The 17,598-nt window shown below is 49.1% G+C and overlaps 1 non-coding gene across 1 annotated transcript; it reads left to right on the top strand.

Annotated features, from left to right (window-relative positions):
* Positions 1-15,472: 15,472 nt before the first annotated feature.
* Positions 15,473-15,610, top strand: LOC114815398. Its single transcript, XR_003763161.1, has one exon. It is a non-coding gene; the product is annotated as a small nucleolar RNA SNORA7 (small nucleolar RNA).
* The last annotated feature ends 1,988 nt before the right edge of the window (positions 15,611-17,598 follow it).

Below are 17,598 nucleotides of genomic sequence, written 5' to 3' on the forward strand. Positions count from 1 at the left end.
AGATACAAGAGGAGGGATTGCTGGAGTTAGTTGAGTGACAAGAGCCCAGGAGAGGTTAGTCTGGGAAAGTTCCATGGAGAAGGTGGGTTTGGGGCAGATCTTTGCAGGATGGGAGGAATGTGGTTTATGGAAGGGGAGGGCATTACAGGCCGGGGGAATGGCAAGTGGGATGACTCAGAGATGAGACCATTTGGGCAGGGATTGGTAAAACATCCAGGACTGGATGGGAATCAATTAGTCGTATTTATTTAGCCCTTACTGAATGCGGAGAGAATTGTACTAAGCTCTTAGGAGAGTACAATACAACCAAGTTGGTAGACATGTTCCCTGCCCACAACAAGCTTACTGTCATCCTCTAGACCGTAAGCTTGTTGTGGGCGGGGAATGTGTCCATTTTTACAGCAACCACACTGCTCTGTGAACCATATCTAGGGAGGGAAGTAGCCAGAGGCCCACTGCTACATGAGCAGCAGCCCAGGTCGGAGAGTCTGACTGTACCCATCCCCCAGCATTTCCCCCCAACTTCATAGGAACTAGAGTCCTGGGCCTGCTAAAGAAGGCCAATCTGGATGGATAAATCCACTCATCACCTCAGTGCATCATGAGAACTAGGGCCCTGGGGCAGCTGGATATGGTTGACTTTACTGTTTTATCCACCAACATCCCTTATTGTTATATAATTATTTATATTAATGTCTCTCTCCCTCTAATAATAGTAATTGTGGCATTTGTTAAGCACTTACTATGTGCCAGGCACTATACTAAGCGCTGGGGTGGATATAAGCTAAGCATAGTCTCTGTCCCACATGGGGCTCACAATCTCAATCCCCATTTTACAGATGAGGTAACCGGGTGGGCCGTGGATGGTGTCCAACCTGATTAGTTACTGATCTACCCCAATGCTTAGTACAGTGCCTGACACATAGTAAGCACTTAACAAATATCACAATTTTTACCTCTAGGGGAATTTTCACAAGTCGTTTTTGGCCTCCGTCCCTCCATCCCTTTAAGGATTAAGCCACAAACCCCTGTCCTCGAACACTCCTCCTGATTGGCCCAGAGAGTGCCTGATTGACAGGCATTTCCCGAGGGTCTGTTCTGACTCTAGAGCCCTGTCCTCCTGCCCACGGTCTTCCGATGACCAGTTCGTAGCCACACTCATTAACCTCTCTTCCCCCTTGAACCTCTTCTGGGAGCCTGAGGCAGCCATCATGGCTACCATCCCCATGGAAACCAGAGCAGACCAAGCTAGCCACAGGCTTCATACTGAGAATCAGGGACACGAGGAGGGAGAGGAACCAAGTCAAAGTCTTTTCTTTTTTATAATGGTATTTAAGTGCTTCCTATATGTCAGGCTCTGTACTAAGCACAGGGTTGGATACAAGCTAATCAGGTTGGGCACAGTCCATGACCTACATTGGGTTCACAGTCTTAATCCCCATTTTACAGATAAAGGAACCGAGGCTAGAGAAGTGAAGTGACTTGTCCAAGGTCACACAGCAGACAAGTGGCAGAGTTGGGATTAGAACCCAGGTCCTTCTGACTCCCAGGCCCATTCTCTTTTCACTAGGCCATGGTGCTCCCAGGAAAGGAGAATGAGAGAAAAAGGGGGAGAGAGACCCAGAGACACCCAAATTGAGACACAGAGAGAGACAGAGCCTCAGAATTAGAGAAACAGAGGCGTGGAGCTCTAGAGAGGCACAGAGAAAGAGATCAAGGGACAGAGAGAGACCCAGATCAACATAGAAAGCGACGTGAAGGGAGTCCCAGCAAGAAACAGAGAGTTATGATGAGAGAGAGAGAGACCGACCTTTTTCGGTGGGAAAAAATGGCAATTTCATGAAGTCGGGTTTGACAGTGCAAATAGAAAATGAGTTTTAATGAAGCCACAGGGAGTGGGGTGAAATAGAAGGATCTCTAGAAATCATTTCAGGGTTTGGGGGGTGGGGTGCTTGCAAATGGGGACAGGGCACTAAGGGGCTTTTCTAGCCAAATTTCCAACCAGGAATGGGTGGGGCCAGAGCCCTGATCTGCCTCACTCATCTCCATCCCCACAACCCTCCCCACCTCCTCCCATGGCTCCTCCCCCCCACCCCCCAACCCCAACACAGAAGCTTGGCTCTTCACACTCAGGCCTCTCAGCTTCTGAGGCTTAATTAGGGTTCTAGGCAGACTCCGCGCTGTGATGCTTTCATTTATTATGAGCAGGCCAGTGTCTGTTTTCTGAAATAGCTATCTGGTCGAATCATGCTTGATAAGCAACACTGAGCTGTCTTTCTCAGACAGCCAAAATCTATCACATTCCTTTCCTTAGCACCGGGCTCGGCTGGGTCTATTAGAATCTTCTACCCGCTCCCAGCGTGACATTTTTGTCAAAGGCTTTATTTTCCCATCCAGCCTGAAAATCTCCGGGTCTCAGGCCTCTCCACGGATGGAGAGGAGAGGACAGAGGAGAGGTTGGTGTTGGGGGACAGTGTTGGGAAAAGGGGTGGGGGACTCTGAGCGGCTGCCATTGTTTTTTGGGAATTAGGAAGACGCGACCCCTTATGTTCTGAAAATAGAAGGATTTGAGGTTTTGACGGAGATAAGATTCTGGGCCAGAAGGAGATGCTTGGGGGCCTTGGTTGGAGATGGTGGAAGGAGGGGTGCTGAGGGAGGGGTTAGGGGTCCTTTGCCATCTTCTAATCCTCCTTTTTCTTGAGTCCTCAAAAGCTGAACCCCTGCCCCAAGCAGGGACCAGCAAGGCCTTTAAGGAAATCAGGCAGGGAGTAAAAAAGAAACCAGGTGGTGAACATAGAGACCTTTGACCTGAGGTGCTGTCTGGTCCCGCCTTCCGCTGGACTCCTGGAGCTCACGGTATTTTGGCCTCGTGCTGCTAGGACCTTGAGGAGGGGATGGAGAGAAGGCAGCCCAGGCTGGTAGACTTCAACTCTATCTGCAAGCCTGTTGTAAATGGCACCTGCGTGCTTTCTCACGTTGGAGGCCTCTGCCTACTTAGTTCTAAGGGAAGTTTCAGGGTTGGAATGGAGAAGGGCGGGGAGGGCAGGCACTGGGGAGGGCAGTGGCGTCGAGGGGGAGGACAGACCTGAAGGGCCGTGGAATGTCTGGAAGCACTGGTCTAGCTGGATCTAGTCAATCAATCAATCATTCTTATGTATTGAGCACTTACTGTGGGAGAGTACAGAATAATAGTATAATAGAGTTGGTAGACATGTCCCCTGTCCACAATGAGCTTACAGTCGAGAGGGGCAGAGTGGCAAGAGCCCGGGCTTGGGAGTCTGAGGTCATGGGTTCGGATCCCAGCTCGGCCACTTGTCAGCCCTGTGACTGTGGGCAAGTCACTTCATTTCTCTGAGCCTCAGTTCTCTCATCTGGAAAATGGGGATGAAGACTGTGAGCCTCACGTGGGACAACCTGATTACCCTATATCTACCCCAGCACTTAGAACAGTGCTCTGCACATAGTAAGCGCTTCACAAATACCAACATTACTATTAATACAAAGAAATACATTACAGATATGTATGTAAGTGCAGTGGGGCTGAGGGATGAATAAAGGGAGCAAATTCAAGTGCAGGGGTGACACAGAAGGTATGGGAGAAGAGGAAATGAGGTTTTAGGGGCTCGGGAGGTCACCCTGACCCTTGAAATCAATCACCGATGGTCACTCAGACCCTTATTCCTAGCCCCTGGGAGCAACTGGATGATGGATCGAGGGAAATTCCAACTCGGGAAGCATGAGGTAGTACATCCCTTAGCTACTGATCCTTCCTTAGTTCCAGGACTGGCGGGGAAGAGTTCCGGTTTCTTCAGTTTAATGCATTTTCTGGGAGGAGGACAGGCTGGTCAGAAGCACTGTGGCCTAGTGGAAAGAACCCAAGCCTGGGAGTCAGAGGACCTGGGTTCTAATCCTGCCTCCAGCACTTGTCTGCTGTGTGACCTTGGGGAAGTCACTTTGCTTCTCTGGACCTGGGTTACCCCATCTGTAAAATGGGGAATAAAACTGTGAGCCCCATGTGGAACATGGATTGTGTCCAACTTGATTAGCTTGTATTTATCCCAGTGCTTCGTACAATGTTTAACAAATACCATTAAAAAAAATTCTTTTTGGCCAGTAAACTCCCAACACTAAGATGAAAGTGGAGTTTGGCTCCCTCATTTCCCCTCCAGACCGTAAGTTCTTTATGGGCAGGGAAAATGACTGCTGATTCTGTCGTATTGTACTTTCCCAAGCAGCCCAACAACATTTATGTCCATATTAATGTCTCTCTCTTCCCCCTTAGACTGCAAGCTCATTGTGGCAAGGTAATATGCCTATTATATTGTTACATTATACTCTCCCAAGCACTTAGTACAGTGTTCTCCACACAATAAGCGCTCAGTAAGTACATTTGACTGGCTTAGTACAGTGCTCTGCACATAGTGAGCGCTCAATATATACAATTGATTGACTGATTGATCATTCGAGTAGGCTGGGGGAGTTGGAAGTCTGTCTGGAGGCAGGGGGAGGGGCTCCCCTCCCCCAGAAGGCTCATCCACCTCCTCCTGCCCCAGTAGAGTTGGCTGGTAAACCGGTGGGCTTGTCCATCCTTCACTAAGTCCTCACAGCCTGGGGAGGCTCAATGCCCCATTTTCCCAGGCCCAAGTGCCCTCCCCGCCTTCCCCTCATCCTTCCCCCCACCCCAGCCCAGCTGGAGGGAGTCTCTCTCTCCTGGGCAGCAAGAGAGGCGCCCGTGGGGACCTGATGGATAATTGCTGCCTAGAATCCCATAACTCACCTCCCTGCGCTGCACCAAAATTAAAAGAGTTTAGGCTCCAGAGCATAACGATCATCCATTAAACGCCGCCGAGATTTAGGATGGCGCTGGGCGGGACTGGATCTTAGGCATTTCAATTTGTCTCCTTTTTGGTCGGTTGGGGGAGGGAGAAAAGACCAGTGCCAGGCTGGGGGAGAGTGAAGCGGGGTCGGTGGGTGAGGGGGACCGTGGGTCGGGGGGTCGAGTCTCTTCTCACAGCCTGCTGCAGATGCGGGACTGGTGTGTGGGGCAGAGAGCAGCAGAGGGCATCCATCATTCTGAATCTAATCAGTTGATACTGATAAACTGCAGGCAATAACTGCCAATTGGATTGTCTGGAAGTTGCCAGCTCCTTTATTTGGGAAGTCAGACCTTTCCTGACTAAGCCTTCCTTTCTTTTTCTCCCATTCCCTTCTGCATCGCCCTGACTTGCTCCCTTTATTCATCCCCGCTCCCAGCACTTATGTCCATATCTGTAATTTATATATTAATGCCTGTTTCCCCCTCTAGACTGTAAGCTCACTTTGGGCAGGGACTGCATCTGTTTATTGTTACATTGCACTCACCTAAGCACTTAGTACAGTGCTCTGCAAACAGTAAGTGCTCAATGGCTCTCTCCCGAAGACACGGTCTCCGCTGCCGCTCTCTCCAGCGGAGGCCTCTCCTTCTCCCACTCCCCCAGACTCACCGGTAAGGGAGGAGGCGTCGGCTTCCTCCTCTCGCCCCGTTGCCGCTTCCGCGCTATCCCTCCTCCCCCCCCCCTCCTTCCCCTCCTTCGAAGCCCATATCATTCGCCTCTACCACCCACTCCAGTTACTTGTCGCCGTCATCTACCGCCCTCCCGGTCCCACCTCCGACTTCTTCGACCACCTTGACCCCTTTCTCACCTTCCTTCTCTCCTCTCTGCCCACTCTGATCCTCGGAGACTTCAACATCCATACGGATGTACCCGACGACTCCTCTGCCGCCCGCCTGCTATCCCTCCTCGACTCTGCCGACCTCCTCCTCCACCATACCGCGCCCACTCACCGACTCGGTCACACCCTCGATCTCGTCATCTCCTACCGCTGCACTATCTCCTCCCTCACCGACTCTGAAATCCCTCTCTCTGACCATAACCTTCTCACCTGCCTCATCTCTCACACTCCCTCCCCCTGCAAATCTTCGCTACTGCCCCACAGAGACCTCCGCTCTCTCGATCCCATCCATCTTTCCAATAGCATCTCTCCTCACCTCGCCGCCCTGTCCTCTCTTCCCACTCTCGACGATCAGTTCTCCGCTCTCAACTCCACCCTCTCTACTCATCTCGACTCTCTCGCCCCCCTTTCCCTCCGCCACTCTCGCTCCACTAACCCACAGCCCCGGATCACCTCCTCCGTCCGCCTCCTACGCTCCTACGCTCGAGCTGCCGAGCGCTGCTGGCGAAAGTCCAAGCACCAAGCCGACCTCACACACTTCAAATTTATCCTTTCCTGCCTTAACTCTGCCCTCTCCTCCGCCAGGCAAAGCTTCTTCTCCTCCCTCATCGACGCCCATGCCCGTCACCCCCGCCGATTGTTCCGGACCTTTAACTCTCTCCTTAGGCCCCCTGTTCCTCCCCCTCCCCCATCTCTCACCCCCAATGATCTGGCCACCTATTTCCTCACGAAAATCAACACGATCAGGTCTGAGCTCGCCAAAGTCACCTCTCCGCCTCTCCCCTCCCCCCCACCAACCCCTCCCCTACTTTCCCATCCTTCCCTGCAGTATCCTCAGAGGAGATCTCCTCCCTCCTCGCAAGTGCCACCCCCTCCACCTGCGCCTCGGACCCCATTCCCTCTCACCTTCTTAAAACCGTTGCCCCTGCCCTCCTACCTTCCTTAACTTCTATTTTTAACCACTCAGTCTCCAAGGGCTCCTTCCCCTCTGCCTTTAAACATGCCCACATCTCCCCCATCCTAAAAAAACCCGCTCTTGATCCCACTTCCCCCTCCAGTTATCGTCCTATCTCCCTACTACCCTTCCTTTCCAAAATCCTAGAACGAGTCGTCTACAATCGATGCCTAGAATTCCTTAACTCCCATTCTCTCCTAGACCCCCTCCGATCTGGCTTCCGTCCCCTCCACTCTACCGAGACTGCTCTCTCTAAGGTCACCCATGACCTCCTTCTTGCCAAATCCAATGGCTCCTACTCCATTCTAATCCTCTTTGACCTCTCTGCTGCCTTTGACACTGTCGACCATCCCCTCCTCCTCCATACCTTATCTCACCTTGGCTTCACGGACTCTGTCCTCTCCTGGTTCTCCTCTTACCTCTCTGGCCGATCATTCTCGGTCTCCTTCGCTGGAGCCTCCTCCCCCTCCCATCCTTTAACTGTCAAGGGTCAGTTCTTGGCCCTCTTCTGTTCTCCATTTACACTCACTCCCTCGGTGAAGTCATCCGCTCTCACGGCTTTGACTACCATCTCTACGCAGATGACACGCAGATCTACATCTCCGCCCCTGTCCTCTCCCCCTCCCTTCAGGCTCGCATCTCTGGGGAAAAAAATGAATCAACTGTCCAGATGCACTCCAGGGGAGAGGTAGGGGGATATATTCTTTTTTTTATGGTATTTGATAAGTGCTTACTATGTGCCAGTCACCATACTAAGCACTGTGGGAGATACAAGTCAATCAGGTTGGACACAGTCCCTGTCCCAAATAGGGCTCACAGTCTTAATCCCCATTTTAAAGATGAGGTAACTGAGGCACAGAAAAGTGAAGTGACTTGCGCAGCAGACAAGTGGCCAAGCCGGGGTTAGAATCCAGGTCCTTCTGACTCCCTGGCCCAGAGTCTATCCACTACCCACGCTGCTTCATAGAAATAAATAAACTACAGATATAGACATAATCTTGATCTGGGATTAAGAACTCTGTTGGAAGGAAGCCCAGGGTTCAGTGAGCTCACGGGGAGTCGTTGTTGTGGATCAGAGGTGCTGCAGGGTGGAGAAGCTGAGAGAGAATCAATCAATTAATCAGTGATATTTATTGAGGACTTACTGTGTGCAGAGCACTGAACTAAAATCTTGGGAGAATACTGTACAACAGTACACAAGAAGCTTACAGTGTAAAGGAAGAAACAGACTTTAAAATAAATTACAAGTATGGACATAAGTGTTGTGGGGCTGAGGAGGGTGGTAAATAATAATAATTAATGATTATAGCATTTGTTAAGCACTTAGTATGTCTTAAGTACTGTTCTAAACACTGGGGTAGATACAAGATAATCAGATTAGACAGAGACCCTCTCCCACATAGGGCTCACATTCTAAGTAGAAGGAATTGAATCCCCATTTTGGAGGAGGAAACTGAGGCACAGAGAAGTTAAGGGCTCAAAGACTACAGATCCAAGTGCATAGGCAATATAGAAAGCAGAGGAAAAGAAGACTTAATTGGGGAAGCTTATCAGGGAAGACTTAATCAGGCTTTGAAAGTGGGGATAGTGGTGGTCAATCATAAATGGAGGGGAGAAAGAAGGCAGGTTTCCACAAAAGCCACAGAACTCTCCATTGTGGATAATCCACAGTGCAGATAATCCACTCTCAGATCACTGAGGATGACTGTTTAGTATCACATTTTCCACTCACCGTCCCCATGCTGCTGAGCTCCAATATCTCTGTGTGCTGCAGTAAATTTGTGTTGTGCTGTCCTCACCTGAGCACTTAGTACAGTGCCCTGCACCCAATAAGCACTCCATCCCTATCACTGATTGATTGCTTCTAAAAGCAGAGTAGAGCACAGTGTCTTATTCCATATTGGGGATATTTCTTCTCCAAGGGATGGGAGATGGGGGACGTGAACGGATACGGGCTAATATTAGAATCAAGAAATTTGCCATTTGGGAACCACTGATTCAAATCAAGATACTGTCTCCCTGTATCTGCTCTGCCTTGCTGCACTCAATCCAATTCCCTTCCCTGGGTGATCTCTATCGGAAAAAGTTAGTCCTTGAAAATGTGATGATTTCGCTGGGGACGGAGGCCAGGCTGTCGTTGTGACCTTTGACCCCTACCCTGGTGTGTGACCTCTGCCTCCACACTCCACGATCCTCTCTGGAGCTATTTATATTAATGTCCATCTCCCCCTCTAGTCTGTAAACTCCTTATGGGATGGGAACGTGTTCACTAATTCTGTTGTATGATACTCTCCCAAGTGCTCAGAACAGTGGTCGGTATGTAGTAAGCGCTCAGTAAATATCATTGATTGATAGGGTTAAGCTGCTCTGGGAGAGAATAATAATAACAATAATGATAACTGTAGTATTTATTAAATGCTTACTATGTGCCAGGCATTGTACTAAGCTTTGGGGTGGATACAAGAATGCTGGAGTCTCTCAGTGCTCCTGCCTCCAGGTTGCACGAGACCTCCAATAATCAATAGACCGTGAGCCGGCTGTGGGCAGGGGACGTGTCTACCAAATCTGTTATATTGTACTCTCCCAAGCACTTAGTACAGTTTTCTCTACACAGTAAGCACACAATAAATACCACTGATTGTTAACAAAGTGATTACTATGTTCCAAGCGCTATACTAAACTCTGGGTCAGACACAAGATGATCCAGGCTGGACAGAGACCCCGTCCCACGTACAGTTCACAGTCTAAGTAGGAAGGAATAAGATTTAATCCCCATTTTACAGATGAAGTAACTGAGGCCCGGGAAGTTGAGTGATTTGCTCAAGGTCACAAGAAGAGTAATGGCACGGAATTAGAACACAAATCCTTCTAACTCCCACACCCATGCTCTTTCCACTTGCCCTCATTGCTTCCCTAGTCCATCCCCCTCTTTCCAAGCAGAGGGCACCTAGCCTGCCTGCCTTTTGCCAAGAGAACCTGGAAAGTCCAATCCCTCAATCAATCAGTTGTATTTATTGAGTGCTTACTGTGTGCAGAGCACTTACTAAACACTTGGAAGAGTACAATGCAACAGAGTTGGTAGACACGTTCCCTGCCCACAGTGAGCTTTAAGCTTGTCTCCAGACTGTAAGCTCGTTGTAGGCAGGGAATGTGTCAGTTGTATCGTTATATTGTACTTTTCCAATCGCTTAGTTCAACTCGTTGCACACAGTAAGTGCTCGATAAATACGATCGAATGAATAAATGGATGAGCGAGCTTACAGTCTATAGGTAAGCTTACAGTCTAAACTCCTGGTGCAGTTTAATCAGACCTCCTACAGTCCGGCCACCAGTAGAGACCCCCTCTCCCAGCCCTTCTAGTCTCCAGTCCTGAGCTCCACCTTTCCTGAGTTCCTGGGGAAGATCCCCTGTGATGCAGGAGAGCAATTTTCTCCAGTTGGGGAAGACTGAATAACAATAATAATAACAATAATTGATAATAATTATGGTACTTGTTAAGCACTTACTATATGCCAAGTACTGTTCTCAGTGCTGGGATAGATACGAGTTAGGTTGGACACAGTCACTGTCCCACATGGTGCTCACACTCTTAATCCCCATTTTACAGATGAGGTAACTGAGGCCCAGAGAAGTGAGATGATTTGCCCAAGGTCACACAGCAGACATGTGGCAGAGTCAGGATTAGAACCCCTGACCTTCTGACTCCCAGGCCTATGCTCTATCCACCAAGTCACACTGCTTAGAGTTTGGGGGTAACAATTTCCCGTCTGCTCCCTAATTCCTGTCCCTGTTGGCCTGGTTGGAGGGATGGCTCCCTTCTGGAATGGGGTTGCCGTGGCGATGATGGCAGTCATTTTAGAGCATGCATTTTGCTTCCCCTCTCCATCCTCCCCGTGGTCTGCTTTTTTATTTGTCCAATAGTATTTATAAGCCCTTACCATATGGGAAGCAGTGTTCTAAGCACTGGAGTAGATACAAGTTTATCAGGTTGGACACAGTCCCTGTCTCACAGTCTAAGTTGGTAAGGAGATGTGAGGTACAGAGAAATGAAGTGACTTGCCCAAGGTCATCCAGCAAGCACTTGGCAGAGCTGGGATTAGAACCCGGGTCTTCCGACTCCCGGGCCCTTGCTCTTTCTTCTAGGCCACGCTGCTTCTCTTCCTACCCCTCCTAAATATTCCCTTTCCTCGAGCCCAGACTAGAAATTTTGCAGCCCTTGTTTATGTTCATTTCTCCACTTCAGGAAGAAAGCATGGCCGGGGCATTGACTGAGAACCATAAACTGAAAAAAAACAAACCAAACACATCGAACATATAACAAACAAAGCTGTCCTTGCCCTGGCTCCCCCTAAAGGCTCAGAGATATTTGTGTTTACTTTTAGCTCAATTGACTTTTTCATTTGAAATGGAGGTTTCTCTTTTTCTTTATGTCTCCCTGCTCCCTTCCACCCCAAACTCCTGTCCGGACCCTAAGACAGACCCAGGCTCCGTTGGTGGGCAAGCCATCTCAGTCTCTTTCGCGGGCTCCTCCTCCCTCTCCCATCCCCTAACCGTAGGGGTTCCTCAAGGGTCAGTTCTTGGTCCCCTTCTATTCTCCATCTATACTCACTCCCTTGGTGAACTCATTTGCTCCCACAGCTTCAACTAACAGGATTAAAACCCAAGGCCTTTGAACTCCCAGGCCCACAAAGAGTCCACAGCTTAAGGGGAAGGGTAAACAGATGTTTAATCCCTATTTTACAGATGAGGAAATTGAGGCACCGAGACGATAAATGACATACCCAAGGTCACCCAGCAGGCAAGTGGCAGAGACGGGATTGGAATCCTGGTCTTCTGACTCCCAGTCCTGTGCTTTTCCCATTAGGCCTGTCACGTGATCCTGGGCCCTGCAGCTCTGGGTTACAACATGGGGCCGGTAGGAAGGTGATCCTCTCCCACATTTGTCTCCGGACCTGGGCCGGTGTTCTCGCTGCACACGCATCTCTACGTGCAACTCTAAACATGACCCTTGACGCAAGTTCTTCCCTCCACATAGCCTAGTGGATAGCACATTCCCAGTCAGAAGGATCTGGGTTCTAATCCCACATCCCACTTGGCTGCCATGTGACCTTGGGCAGTCGCTTCACTTCCCTGTGCCTCAGTTCTCTCATCTGGAAAATGGGGATTAAGACTGTGAGCCCCATATAATAATAATAACAATGATGATGATGGCATTTGTTAAGCGCTTACTTTGTGCCAAGCACTCTTCTAAGCACTGGGGGGGATACCGGTAATCAGGTTGTCCCACATGGGGCTCACAGTGTTCACCCCCATTTTACAGATGAGGTAACTGAGGCCCAGAGAAGTGAAGTGACTTGCCCAAAGTCACACAGCTGACGAGTGGCCGAGCGGGGATTAGAACCCATGACCTCTGACACCCAAGCCCGGGCTCTTTCCACTGAGCCACGATCTGATTAGCTTGTATCTACCCCAGCACTTAGTACAGTGCCTGACACACACTGAACACTTAAGAAGGAGAAAGAGGAGGAGGAGGAGGAAAAGGAGAAGGATAAGAAGAAGGAGGAGGAGAAAGAAGAGGAGGAGGAGGAAAAGGAGGAGGAGGAAGAGGAGAAGTCATTTCATTTCTCTGTCCCTTAGTTTTCTCCTCTGTAAATTGGAGATTCAATCCTTCTTTTCCTTCCCCCTTAGACTGAGATCCCCGTGTGGGACAAGGACTGTGTCCAACTTGATTATGCTGTATCTTTCCGAGCTCTTAGCATACTACTTGGCACACAGAAAGCACTAAACAAATTCCACGATTGTTATCATTATTACTGCCCTCTGCACACTCCCGTGAGGATGAGGAGTTGGCCTCCCGCTCCCCAGGAAACAATATATTCTTGGCCCCTGGCTTGCCTCTTCTAGACCTGGTCAAGTCTCAGTTTATCAGGGGAGGGGGTCATGTCAGTCTAATTTCAAGCCCCTCCCCACCACTGCTCCCCCAAACCAGAATTCATGGCTACGTCCGGTCTGACAGTTGGTCTTTCTGGAGGTGGGAAGGAAACCGCCGTCTCTCTCTCTTTCTCTCTCTCGGTCTCTCTGTCTCTCGTCCCCCACTGTAATTAGTTGTCAAAAATTTTTAGATGGCCAGGGGACTGCTCAGTCCTGATGAGATGATACAGCAAAGATTTCATTTCATCTTGAATTTGACATTAAACTTTAATAGTCTCAAGGACAAGAAGGCAAGAGATATCAGATGTAATGAGATAAAGCAAAGTTTCTCTGACAGCAAATTTGATCACAAATGGGCTTCGAGATTGCTTCTTTGATATAAATGAAACATAATTCATCTTCCAGGGCCCACGGCTGGGGGTGGGGGGGACCACGACGGCGTCCCCGGCGTAGGCCCCAGGCCCGGGGTGGAAGGGGAGGCCTCGCCGGGAGGGATCCCGGTGGTCCCTTTCCCCAGCTGGATTTGGAGGGGAATTTGAAGAGGGAGTCAGTGCTCGGGGCCAGAGAACAGAGAGAGAGAAACCATCTCACGTGCCTGCAGGGGCTCCCCGGCTCCCGCCTTCCATCAAATAACAATAATAATAATAATGATGGTATTTGTTAAGCCCTTACTTTGTGCCAGGCAGCATACTACGCACTGAGGTGGATACAAGCAAATCAGGTACACAGTTTCTGACAGAAACTCCGGGTTGCTGGCTTCTGGGATCTCCACAAACTGATTCCTGCTTACCTCTCCGCTCCCACTTCTCCTCAGCTCCTCCCCGGCAAACCAACTAACCATTCCTTGCTTTTGTCCCTCCCTCCTCTGAGTCTCCGTACCTGCCCTGCCCTACTGCTTGAAACTCCCTCCTCCTTGAATCAATTCTCCCCCTCTGAAATCCCACCTCTTCCGTGACGCCTTCCCTGGTTCGCCCCTCCACCACTCTGGCTATGCCAGCCTCAGGTTACTGCCAAACTCTTACGCTCTTGTTTGTTACCGATTAATGTACTCATTCGTACCTATTGTTCATATCTATTAACTGCTGGGATTTCTGTTGGCCTGTCATTCCTGTTTTGGACTCCGACCAGCCCCATATTACATCGGTAACAGAAATATCGGCTGGTCCTCCTGGTAAGAGGACCCCCAGACTGGGCCCGAGTGATCCAGCAAGATCCCTCTCTCTCATCCACCTGCACTCTCTGCCCATTTGGGCCCATTCCACCTGAGAGTTGAGGGCTGTTTGTCCTTATCCAGAAACCTCATTGCACTAGTTCCCGTGCTGCACTGGGGATGTGTGCACAGTGAGGATGCCCTTACCCAGCAGCTCCAGGGCCGTGGTTCCCATTGTCAGCTATCGGGGTGTTGGTGGACTATCTAGAAATGTTACCCTTTCCAGTTCCCTAGGGTTCTAGTTCTCATGATGCACTAGGGTGTACTGGAGGATAGAAGAGCCAGGCTTTCCTGTTTCCTTCCCATTCTTCAACGGTATTTATTAAGCCGTATTTCTAAGTGCTGCAGTAGATACAAATTAATCAGGTCAGACCCAGTCCCTGTCTCACATGGGGCCCACAGTATAACAGCACAGGTTATACATCCCCATTTTTCAGATGAGGAAACCAAGGCATGGGGAAGTTAAATGATCTACCCAAGGTCACACAGGAGATGAGTGGTAGAACCGGGATTTGAACCCAGGCCTTATGACTCCCAGACCATTGCCTTAATTCCCATGATGCAGTGGGGTGTGCTGGAAGATAGTAGAGCCAGGCTGGCCCTTACCCAGCAGTCCCATTGCCCTATTTCCCATGATGCACTGGGTATATATAGATTGGCCAACGAGGCTGTCTGACCTGGACCGCTGCTCTGCGTAACGACGTTGATGTGATTTATGACTCCTGTGGTTTCTCCCGTATACCACATGCATCGTGCATATTACAATATGGATGTTGTTTATGACTCTGCGGTTACTTCCTTCCACCGTGGGCATTGTGCATATTGCCGGGTGGGTGTTTAAGTCTCCTTGGTTACTTCCATACGCTAATGATGATGGAGTCTCTAGTCGAAAATGACGGACGAGCCTCAGTCCTGAGGCTTGAGAACAGAGAGCCCGAGTGAAGGAACGGACTAGAGTGATGGTTGTTCTGACAGTGTACTCTGCGTGCTCTTTCTGTTGGGTTCCTGCTGGGGTTCCGGCGGGTAATGGGAAAGTAGGCGGGCAGGGATTTGCCTACGCACGCTGCAGCTAACTCTCAATTATTCCCAGTCATCTGAATCCTCGGTGCTACTGACTGATCGATTGATCGACCGAGTGCTTTCACAAATGGTCACCGTTTGGACAGTGGTCCTTCCATTTCCACTGGATGGGGATCCTCGGGAAATCCTCAAAGGTTAATAATAGTAATTAAAAATTATATTACTTGTTTAGCTTGGTACGTGCCAAGCACCCCTCTCAGGACTGCACCTGGAGAGTTTGCAGTACTATACGAGTCTCGGCTACGGGAGGAAGAGTCAAGCAGAGGCATACGCATTCCGTTCCTAGCTTGGGGAATGGGTAGACAGTGGAAGGCAATCTGCTACAAGGCAAAACTCTCCTGTGCTGGGCAACAGCAGCACGAGAGAGAGTTGAGGGTGGAGACTCAAGTTAACTGCGCGGAATAAGGCGATGGTAAACCACTTTCATATTTTTACCAAGAAAATTCTATGGGTTCACCACCAGAATGATTGCAAGTGGAGATGGGGCGTTCTGGGAGAGATGTGTCCATGGAGTGGCTATGGGTCAGAGATGACTTGACACCATAAGATAAGACAAATAGTTTTAGAGGCCCTATACCCTTTTTCCCCTCTCAGGATCGCACCTGGAGAGTTTCCAGTATTCTACCAGTCTCGGCTATGGGACGGAGAGTCAAACAGAGGCATGCCCATTCCAGTCCTAGCTTGGGCAGTGGCTAGTGAGTGGAAGGAAATCTGCTACAAGTCAAAACTCATCTATGCCGGGCAGCAGCGGTACAGGAGAGAGTCGAGGGTGGAGACTCAAGTTTACTGCATGGAAGGAGGCAGCGCTAAACCACTTCCTATTTTTACCACGGAAACTTTGTGGATAAACCACCAGAGTGATTGCAGATGGAGGTGTGGCGATCTGGAAGAGATGGGTCTGCGGAGTCGCTATGGGTCGGAGGTGACTCGACAGCCTAGCACTGATACATGTCCAGCACAGTTCTAAGTACTAGAGTAGATACAAGTTAATCAGGTTGGATACAGTCCCTGTCCCACATGGGGCTTACACTCTCAATCCCCATTTTACAGATCAGGTAACTGAGGCCCAGAGAAGTGAAGTGACATGTCCAAGGTCATACAGTAGACATGTGGCACAGCCAGGATTAGAAAGATGGGCCTGGATTCTAATCCTAGCTCTGTCACTTGTCTGCTGCGTGCCCTTGGGCAAGTCACTTGACTTCTCTGGGCCTCAGTTACCTCTATCAGAAAAATGGGGATTAAGACTGTGAGCCCCATGTGGGGCAGGGTCTGTGTCCAACTTGATTATCTGGAATCGATTCCAGTTCTTAGCACAGTGCTTCGTGCGCAGTAAACTCTTAACAAATACCAAATCATCATTATCATCATTATCACCATCCTCATGATGTCTCCTAACTCTATTATACCCTTCCACTGCTTAGTAAAGTGCTTACTGAGTAAACATTCAGTGAAACTATTGATTCATTGATTGATTGATTCACAGCTGGGATTAACCAACATGATGAACTTTCAACCCAATTCTCCTGGACCAAGAAACGTACTCACCCCAGTGATTTAAAACATTATGCAGAATTTATCACCTCATTTTAGAGCAAACAACTAAAGGGGTCTGCACACTAATCTTCCTCCAGGTAAAAGTTTCCCTGTTTTGATCAAGACTATTTCTAGGCAGACTCTTCTTTCCAATAGAAAATTTAATCACTCTCCCAATTGGTTGAGGATGGCACCCTCACCACCAATCTTCAAATACACACCCGCTCAGTTCCTTTCCTTTTTGTAGTTGTTAAGTGCTTACTATGTGCTAGGCACTCTATTTAGCACTGGGGTAGAAACAAGATAATCAAGTTGGAAAGTTGAACCCCACCCATTCTCCAAGGATAGAGGAATAGTTGATCCCAACCCTCCCTACGTCCCACAGACAGAGATGTGATAACGTGCAGAAGAACTCTGTCTAGGCATTCTGGAATTCTTTGGCTTAAACCCCTTTACCTTTTGAATTATTTCCCATCCTTCCCTATTAGACCATAAGGTCATTGAGGACAGAGATCTCCTCTAGACTGTAAGCTTCTTGTGGGTAGGGATCGCTTCTCTATTGTATCTCCTCTCCCGAGCACTTAGTACAGGATGTGCACACGGTAAGCACTCAATAAGTACCACTGATAGATCGATTGACAGGAGATGGGCAAAACAGGAGGGTGCCGGGCCTAGTGGACTGAGCCTAAATCTGGGCATCAGGAGTCTTGGGTTCTAGTTTTGACACTTGCCTGCTGTGTGACCTTCTCTGAGCCTGTTTCCTCCTGGATGAAATGGAACAAAGGCTTTTATACTTCCCCTATCTCAGAGGGATATTAGAGGGCAAAATGAGAGCACTGCTGAGAAAGTGCTATCAAACACATTACTATTATAAAAATCAATCTACCAGTGGTATGTATTGAACCCTTTCTCTGTGCTGAACAGTGTACTAAGTGCTTGGAATTAGTAGGGAAAATCCCTGCCCTAGAAGATTTAAAAAACATTATTATTATAATTATTATCACTATTATTGTTATTATTGTTGGTTTTATTGCAGTTTCTTGAACAACCCCCATGGAACTGTCCCAGGATGTAACCGAAGCTGACTCAACGAGAAGCAGCATGGCTTAGTAGATAGAGCATGGGTTTAGGAGTCAGAAGGGCCTGGGTTCTAATCCCGGTTCCACCACTTCTCTGC

Source organism: Ornithorhynchus anatinus, chromosome 11 (genome assembly GCF_004115215.2).
Source record: "Ornithorhynchus anatinus isolate Pmale09 chromosome 11, mOrnAna1.pri.v4, whole genome shotgun sequence".
NCBI classification, from domain to species: domain Eukaryota; kingdom Metazoa; phylum Chordata; class Mammalia; order Monotremata; family Ornithorhynchidae; genus Ornithorhynchus; species Ornithorhynchus anatinus.